This window comes from Podarcis erhardii (assembly GCF_964252035.2).
Source record: "Podarcis erhardii genome assembly, chromosome: 4".
Classification (NCBI taxonomy): Eukaryota; Metazoa; Chordata; class Lepidosauria; order Squamata; family Lacertidae; genus Podarcis; species Podarcis erhardii.
Window position 1 is genome coordinate 16,186,476 of NC_138508.1, and position 8,574 is coordinate 16,195,049.

Below are 8,574 nucleotides of genomic sequence, written 5' to 3' on the forward strand. Positions count from 1 at the left end.
AATAGAGAGTGGAATATTTAGAGAATACCTAAAAGAACGTTGTAGAAATCTGAATTCTTTGGCAGGCCTGGATTGACCTCTGCATGAAATAAGAGAACTTTACAAAACTAACACAGCTGAATGACCTAGGAGAGATAAAGTTAAGTGCTCAATCAAAAAATGTAATTTAGAATCACAGTGGGGGGATTGGAAGTCATGTTGGAATTAGTTATGTGTGAACTTAAATCCTTTTTTTTTTTTAATGAGTGTTGATTTTGGATTATCTTTTGTTGATTGTTTTGTATTTATATTGTTTTTTTTTTTAAACCAATAAAGCATATGAAAAAAGGATGCCCGCCATACCTCAAGGGAACGTACCCTCTAGTGGTCAAGAGACTGAGCTATGAACTATTCAGGTAGATATTCTTCTTGGACCCAAAATACTTTTTTAGAAGCAAAGTGAATTCCGACCTGCTTGCATATGATATAGGATGAACACAGACTGCAGCATCTGTGTTGGTAAGAGTCAACCTTTCGTGTTTTGGCTGAATTCTTTGGCACAGTCCTACTAGAATTCATTTGACTACATCTTGTATTCCTTTGTAGTGTCTACAGGAACTTGACAATGCCTACGGCTGTCTGTTGTTTTTTTGCCCTCCTTTCATGAACATATATTTCCTTTCTTCCCTCTGTGCACAGGGCTCACATTGGCCCACCTAAATGACTGCTTTATGTATCGGGCAATGTGGATTTTGGCCCGCGAAAGCTTTCACCACAATAAATAAATTTAGTCTTCAAGGCTGCAAGATTCTCCCTTGTTTTTGCTGCGAGAAGAAAGGGATTGAACCATAAACTAAAGGCAGATCAAAGGGAAAATAAACACTAGCAATTTATTTCATTTAAGGGTGGAATTCAGAGTTGAAATAAGCTTCAATTTTTTTTGGGGGGGGGTTGTTGTTTAAAAAGGAGGGGATTATAATGATATGTAAATAAAAGCAGGAACAACAGAAGGCGAGGGCTCTGAACGCTTCATGAATAACATTTCCATAACTCTGAACAGGGAATAAAAATCGTTCTGCTAAAATTAAGATGCATACATCTTTTGAAATAACTAATTGTAGCTCTGGAGCTAGATCATTACATGTGCTGTAGGTTGTATTATCTGCAGCCCCCCCCCCCTCCTGTTTGTCTTTTCAATCAATACAGTTAGTGGGAGAAAAACTTCAGTAACTAACTGGCCGGAACCAATCAGTTGTTCGAAATCTGCAACTCTGCAATGCCTAGGACTGCGGCTGTCAAATGTTCTACCTTCAAAATCCCCTTTCTGTATCAGCTTGTCTGTGGAAGGACCCCTGCACAACGGATACAGAAACCCTGATACGCTACAGAGGATTCTGAAGTATGTTCAAGGTTGTATGTGTCACAAGTTGCATTTCTCGGGGAAGGGCCATAGGTCAGAGAGAGAGCTCCTGTGTGCTGAAGGTCCAAAGTTCAGCATCTACTTCATTTCCTTATTGCATTTCTATCCCACATTTTCCTCTAAGGAGCTTAAGGTAGTATAAATGGTTCTTTTTCGCTGCTCATATAACAACAACAACATCAACAACAGTTTATTCTTTATATGCCACCCATATGACTGGGTTGCTCCAGCCGCTCTAGGTGGCTTCCAGCAAATTAAACCTCAAACAAAGTAAAACATTGAGCATTAAAAACTTCCCAATACAGGGCTGCCTCCAGATGTCTTCTAAAAGTCAGATACAGTGGCACCTTGGTTCTTAAACGCCTTGGAAGCCAAACACTGCAAACCCAGAAATAAGTGTTCTGGTTTGCGAACTTTGTTCAGAAGCTGAACGTGCTCCATTTTGAGTGTTATGCTTCCGATTTGAGTGTTACACTTCTGTTTTGAGTGCCACACTTTCGTTTTGAGTGTTAAGCTGAGATCTGTCTGTTTTTGCTATTTATTTTGCGTTTTTGTTTTTGCAGCTCTTTTTGCTTTGTTTTTGTGACTGTGTGGAACAAAGTTCAGCTACTGACTGATTGACTGTCTGACTGCTGTACATTGTTTTTTGCTTTCATTTTATGGATCAGTGATCTCATTAGATAGTAAAATTCATGTTAAATTGCTGTTTTAGGGGTTGTTTTTAAAAGTCTGGAATAGATTAATCAATTTTACATTACTTTCTATGGGAAGGCATGCCTTGGTTTTGGAACGCTTTGGTTTTGGAACCAACTTCCTGAATGGATTAAGTTTGAGAACCCAGGTACCACTGTAGTTGTTTATTTCCTTGATACCTGACTGGAGGGCATTCCACAGGATGGGCACCACTACCAAGAAGGCCCTCTGCCTGGTTCCCTGTAACCTCACTTCTTGCAGTGAGGGAACCACCAGAAGGCCCTTGGAGCTGGACCTCAGTGTCCAGGTTGGACGATGGAGGTGGAAATGTTCCTTCCGGTATACAGGCCCAAGGCCTTTTAGGGCTTTAAAGGTCAGCACCAGTACTTGGAATTGTGCTCGGAATGCACATTGAGCCAATGTAGATATTTTAGGACTAGTGTTATGTGGTCCTGGTAGCCGTTCCGAGTCACCAATCTGGCAGCCGCATTCTGGATTTGTTATAGTTTCCAAGTCATCTTCAAAAGTAGCCCCACAAAGAGCACATTGCAGGAGTCCAAGCGGGAGATAACCAGAGCATGCACCACTCTGGCAAGACAGAACATGAGCAGGTAGGGTATCAGCTGTCATACCAGATGGAGTCGGTAGACAGCTACGCTGTGAGGTATTTTAGGCTGAGAGGCAGTGACTGGGCCAGGGTCACTTGGCCTCCCTCTAACTGCCACACCACACCACTAGGCCAGTCAAGGGTCCGTAACCCCAACACAGACCCACTGACGAGTTATCTGCACTTGCTGGAGTGAGGAGGTAGACTCACTGAAGAAGGGGATGCTGTGGAGGGCGTCTCGCCCAAGGACCCTCCAAAACCTAGAGCTAAACCTGGTGATCACCACTGGTTCCTCCCTGGAGAACTTTGTATAGGAAGTCTGACCATTGGTCCAGCTAGCCCAGTGTTGCTCTACACCAGGGGTGAGAGGCCCGCCCCTCGCAGGCCAAGCCTGGCAGGCAAGTGAAGCTCCCCACCTGTCAATCACCTGGTGTTGTAATGGGATTGGGTGACCTTTCCTGCTCTTTTCCTCAGCATTTTGAACCGAGTGTCTGACGATCCAACAACTGGATTAGAAAATAGTGATTCCAGGCACCTTCAGAAGCCAGTTTCAGAGCAGTGTGCTGCCCTGTACTTTGAAAGGGGCTTTGTGGGCACCATTAATCAACCGATTTGCGGGTTCTTTAAAGCTCATTTTTTCATCATGCTGCCTAATGATAGGGCCGGTTTTGGGGTGTGCAGAGAATCTACAGGCCGTGGGATCAGGTGCATAACACCTGGGGAACCAAGCTGTGAAAATAACTTCCCAGTCTACGGGATTGCTTGATACTTTGATACTGTCTTTGAGCAAAGGGAAACACAACAACCCCACAGCCTTGGAAATTGGTTTCTGTCTATTAAATAAGTCCATCTCTCACAGACATTCTGTGCCATTTGTGTATTAAAATAAGATTGTTATATTTGGGTGTGTGTTTGCGTGTGTGTCCACAAAGCCCCAGCAAAATTGCACTTGTCCCTGGAAATGCTCTTCAGTAACCAAGAGGTGGCACTGCAGATATGTTTCATTTTTGTTTTTCAGGAGGTGGGGAGTTTAACAAGAAGAAAGAGTAACATTAACATACACCAGACGACAGATTTCCCTCCTTCTTCAAACACATTTCCCTTGCTCTTATGTATCTGCGTTTGAACGCTAAATGATGCGAAGGCCCCGGGAGTGAGTCCGTATCTTAAAATAATAATAAAAATAAATAAATGAGAAAGCCACATGTGAGGCCAGCACAAATTGCCTGATGCTGACCTGTCAGATTTAATCCAGCCTGAACATCTTTGTCGGAGATGATAGAGGACATGCTAGCTTGGAAATTGAGATTAGCCAAACGATAGCTGGATACTGCGGTTTCAAAGCGCTGGATGAGATTAGTGACCGCTGTTTGGAAAATGGCAGGTACCTTAGGAGAAATAAATTGAGGCTTGTTCTTTTTTTCTTTCCCCCCCAAAAAAATCTAATAGTGAAATTTGAAGATACTGGGGGTTGTATTGAATGTGGCACAATATCAAATGTTCTGTCAGAATAAGGAAGTCTCCTTGGACAATTGAACATTCCCCCCCTACACACACACCCTGTGTCTCCCCCTGTTCAAGGTTTTCCCCCAACCCTCTGGAGTAGATCTGGTGATGGGGAAAGAGGTTGCTCAGGGGTGGAGAATGGGAAGGCACCCCCTCTCCCCTCCGATGGCTCACTTACTGGGGCTGCCAAGATCTCAGAAGATCTTGTGAGATCTCATGGAACTCTCATGAGATTTTGGCAGCGGCCACCACCACTTCTCCTTGCTTCTATGGCAGTGGCAGTGGCAGGCAAGGGCACTGTCTCGTGAAATTCTGCCGCCTGAGGCAACTGCCTTAGATTCCCTCATGGGTGGGCTGGTCCTGCTAATGGACCGGTCACCATGAGATGTGATCCAGCATGCTTGCCCTTACCTTATTTCCCCTGGAAACCTCAATTCTCCTTGCTACTTGGTAAGATGATATGGACAACCGAGAGCTGGTGTGGTGTAGCGGTTTGAGAGTTGGACTAGGGTCTGTGAGACCAGGGTTCGAATCCCCACTCAGCCATGAAGTTGACTGGGTAACCTACCTCATAGGGTTGTTTTGTGGATTAAATAAGGAGAGGAAAACAATGCTCCTTATTTGAGCTCCTTGGAGAAAAAGGTGGGACATGAACGCAGGAAATAAATAAAATGAAAATAAGCTTTATTTGTGAACGTGCATGCCCCGCCAACGGTTCCTTGATAGGGGAAGCTTTTTCCCATGACTGTACCTCAGTCCTGGACAACCATTTCCCCTTGAACCTGTGCTTGTCACAAGGATGCTTAGGAGCGGCACAGTCACACAGGTGGGAGAAGGAAGCTGGCAATCCTTTTCTCTATCAGCCTTATAAATCTCACAGAGGTCTTCTTTTTAGTTTAGTCCATCGCTGCTCCCAAAGGCTATTCTGAAAGAAATGACGGCCTTAAACACAAGAGAGCCAGTTTTCCACACGATTCGCTGTAGCCCATAATTTATTCTGTCCTCCTTTCCACCAACCACGGCAATATATACCGAGCCTGTAAATAGTCTTTAATCTACAGCCATTGTTAACTAAAGAATGCAGGTAGCCTCAGAAGCAAATTGCCACTGTCTGCTTGGAATGCCATGAAAGCGAAGATTTCTTGTGCAATCTTTCTCCCCTTCTAAAAATAATGCATAATATATATGGCTCAGTTATCTGCTTTCAGTCACAATCAGTTTTGCATTTTCTCCCTTCCTTCTCCCCACCCAGCCCGTGCCTCCGCCCTTGTGTCTCTTGTTAGGCATATGATTAATAAAACAGAGAGAGGGAGATGATTGAGCTGATAGGACTTATGGAGAGAAAGTGTAAAGCCAGAGACTCAGTATGACTCGGTGTCTTTCAGTCTTCTGGGTTCAGACACACCATGCGCCCTCAGAGAAAGATGTGCAGCAGCATGCAGGTATGAGGATCAAGTTCTCTCATAATTCCTCCTTAATGACACAAGAGGAGCCTGCAGGATCAGGCCCGTGGCGCATCCAGTCCAGCATCCTATTATTATTATTATTATTATTATTATTATTATTATTATTATTATTATTATTAATTTCTTTATACCCCGCCCATCTGGCTGGGCTTCCCCAGCCACTCTGAGCGGCTTCCAACAAAATATTAAAATACAGTAATGCATCAAACATTAAAAGCTTCCCTAAACAGGGCTGCCTTCAGATGTCTTCTAAAAGTCTGGTAGTTGTTGTTCTCTTTGACATCTGGTGGGAGGGTGTTCCACAGGGCAGGTGCCACTACCGAGAAGGCCCTATACTCACAGTGGCCAACCAGATGCCTGAGGGAAACCCAGAAGCAGGAACTGAGTACAATAACACACTCCTGTGTTCTCCAGCAACCGATATCCAGAAGCATTACTGCTTCCATCCATAGCAGTCATGAATAGCCCCAACCTCCATGAACTTTGAGGGACTTGGATGGCACTGTGGGTTAAAACACAGAGCCTAGGGCTTGCCAATAAGAAGGTCAGTGGTTTGAAGCCCCGCGATGGGGTGAGCTCCCATTGCTCAGTCCCTGCTCCTGCCAACCTAGCAGTTCGAAAGCACGTCAAAGTGCAAGTAGATAAATAAGTACCTCTCTGGCGGGAAGGTAAACGGTGTTTCCGTGCGCTTCTCTGGTTCACCAGAAGCGACTTAGTCATGCTGGCCACATGACCCGGAAGCTGTACGCCGGCTCCCTCGGCCAATAAAGCGAGATGAGCGCTGCAACCCCAGAGTCGGCCATGATTGGACCTAATGGTCAGGGGTCCCTTTACCTTTTACTATGAACTTATCCAGTCCTCTTTTAAAGCCACACTCTACACAATGCTTCCTTTGAAGGTGACCCAGAAACTACAACTAATCTAGAATGCAGCAGCTAGACTGGTGACTGGGACCGCTGAGACTATATAACACTGGTCCTGAAAGACCTACATATTTTTGAAGATATGCTTTAAATTTTTTCTAATCTTCTTCCCTCCGCCTCTCTGCCCTGAGCCTCTGCAGCTCAGGAGAGGCTGGAGGGTTACTGGACCCAGAGGCAACCTCACCTTCCCCTGACAGGGCTGGGAGAGGAGCACCTACAGGCAACGGGTCCTCCATCACCTCCAAAGCCAGAGTGGATTCATCTGGTGTCTGCTCCTGAGGATCTGGCACAGGTGAGGGCCCTTCAGGTTCAAGCCCCTGCCCTGGCTCAGCTGGCCTTGGAGTTAGGGACTCCTGTGCAGGCTGGGATTCTTCAGGTTCAGCCTCTAAATCAGATTCCCAGGCCATCACAACAAGGCAGGTTGCTATTTTTGAATGCAAAGCAAGCCGATATTTCTCAGGAAAGCATATCAGTTATGACAGCCAAGGCGGGGAGTGGGGGCTAATTCCCTTTCCTCAGTTTACAAGACTTTTTAGTTAAATGAGGTTGAGGGTAAAGATTAAAAAGCATTCATCGGAATGACAGAACTTTCATCTGGAGGAAGTGAGACCACATAATTCTCAGCCAATACTAAATGACCTCCTCAAGGTTTTCATCTTAAGCCCTGCTACCAGTCCCTTTCATCTCTGACCTGGAGGATTGATTATCTGTTTCCAAAGCATTAATAAATTTGCCAAGCATCTTTGCCGCACTAAATGGCAGCACTAAATTGTTCCCTTTTCCTCCAAGAGCTTACCATGGGAAGCGGGCAATTTTTTATTTTATTTTTTAAAGTCCCTGGTTTATTCACCCATGCAAGCTGTGGGTTATTTGCTTGTGAAAGTTATCATCCTTTTGGGAAGATTATAGGGGCAGAACTACCCAGACTGTATAGAAATTTATTCATGTACCCGACCATAGCGGCAAGAATGTTATTTGCCCAAAAATGGAAAGAAGGAGAAAGCCCAGCGAAAGAAAAATGGATACAAAAACTGATGGAATATCCAGAAATGGCGAAACTTACTGGAAAAATAAGAAATCAAGATAATGAACTTTTTATAAAAGAATGGAAATGGTTTATGGAATATTTACAAACAAGCTGTAAACAGACAAGAACACTGGCAGGATTATTGTAATGACCTGCAGTTTTATAAGGGTATATATTTAAAGTAGATGAATAAATTTGGAACATGCAGGAAGTTCAAAGAATAAATTTAAGGAACCGCAGAATGAGGGGGAGGGGAGTTTCGAAATGTTAAAATGATTGTAAAACTATTGAAATGTATATAACTGAAAATTATAAATATATTTTTTTAAAAAGATAAAAACGTTATCTTGCACTACATGCTGAGGGATGCGTGCAAGAAGATAAGGGAAGTATTAACTTAATAAAATAAAACGTGTTCTCTCTGGGGTGCAGGAAGTGAGACAGCCAAGCCTTGCTGGCTATTGGAAAGAAAGATTGGCTACAACATCTAGCCAAGATCTGTGGAACCCAGTTATAGTTTTCCTAAACTCTTTCACACTGGAGTTGTTGTTTAGTCGTATAGTTGTGTCCGACTCTTTGTGACCCCATGAACCAGAGCACGCCTGGCACTCCTGTCTTCCACGGCCTCCCGCAGTTTGGTCAAACTCATGCTGGTAGCTTCGAGAACACTGTCCAACCATCTCGTCCTCTATCGTCCCCTTCTCCTTGTGCCCTCCATCTTTCCCAACATCAGGGTCTTTTCCAGGGAGTCTTCTCATGAGGTGGCCAAAGTATTGGAGCCTCAGCTTAAGGATCTGTCCTTCCAGTGAGCACTCGGGGCTGATTTCCTTAAGAATGGATCGGTTGGATCTTCTTGCAGTCCATGGGACTCTCAAGAGTCTCCTCCAGCATCATAATTCAAAAGCATCCATTCTTCGGCGATCAGCCTTCTTTATGGTCCAGCTCTCACTTCC

The 8,574-nt window shown here is 44.3% G+C and overlaps 1 long non-coding RNA gene across 1 annotated transcript; it reads left to right on the forward strand.

The window, feature by feature from the left end:
* The first annotated feature begins 311 nt into the window (after positions 1–311).
* LOC309341440 lies at positions 312–4,020 on the forward strand. The gene is made up of 3 exons (XR_014156342.1): positions 312–498; positions 1,186–1,378; positions 3,718–4,020. It is a non-coding gene; the product is annotated as an uncharacterized lncRNA (long non-coding RNA).
* The last annotated feature ends 4,554 nt before the right edge of the window (positions 4,021–8,574 follow it).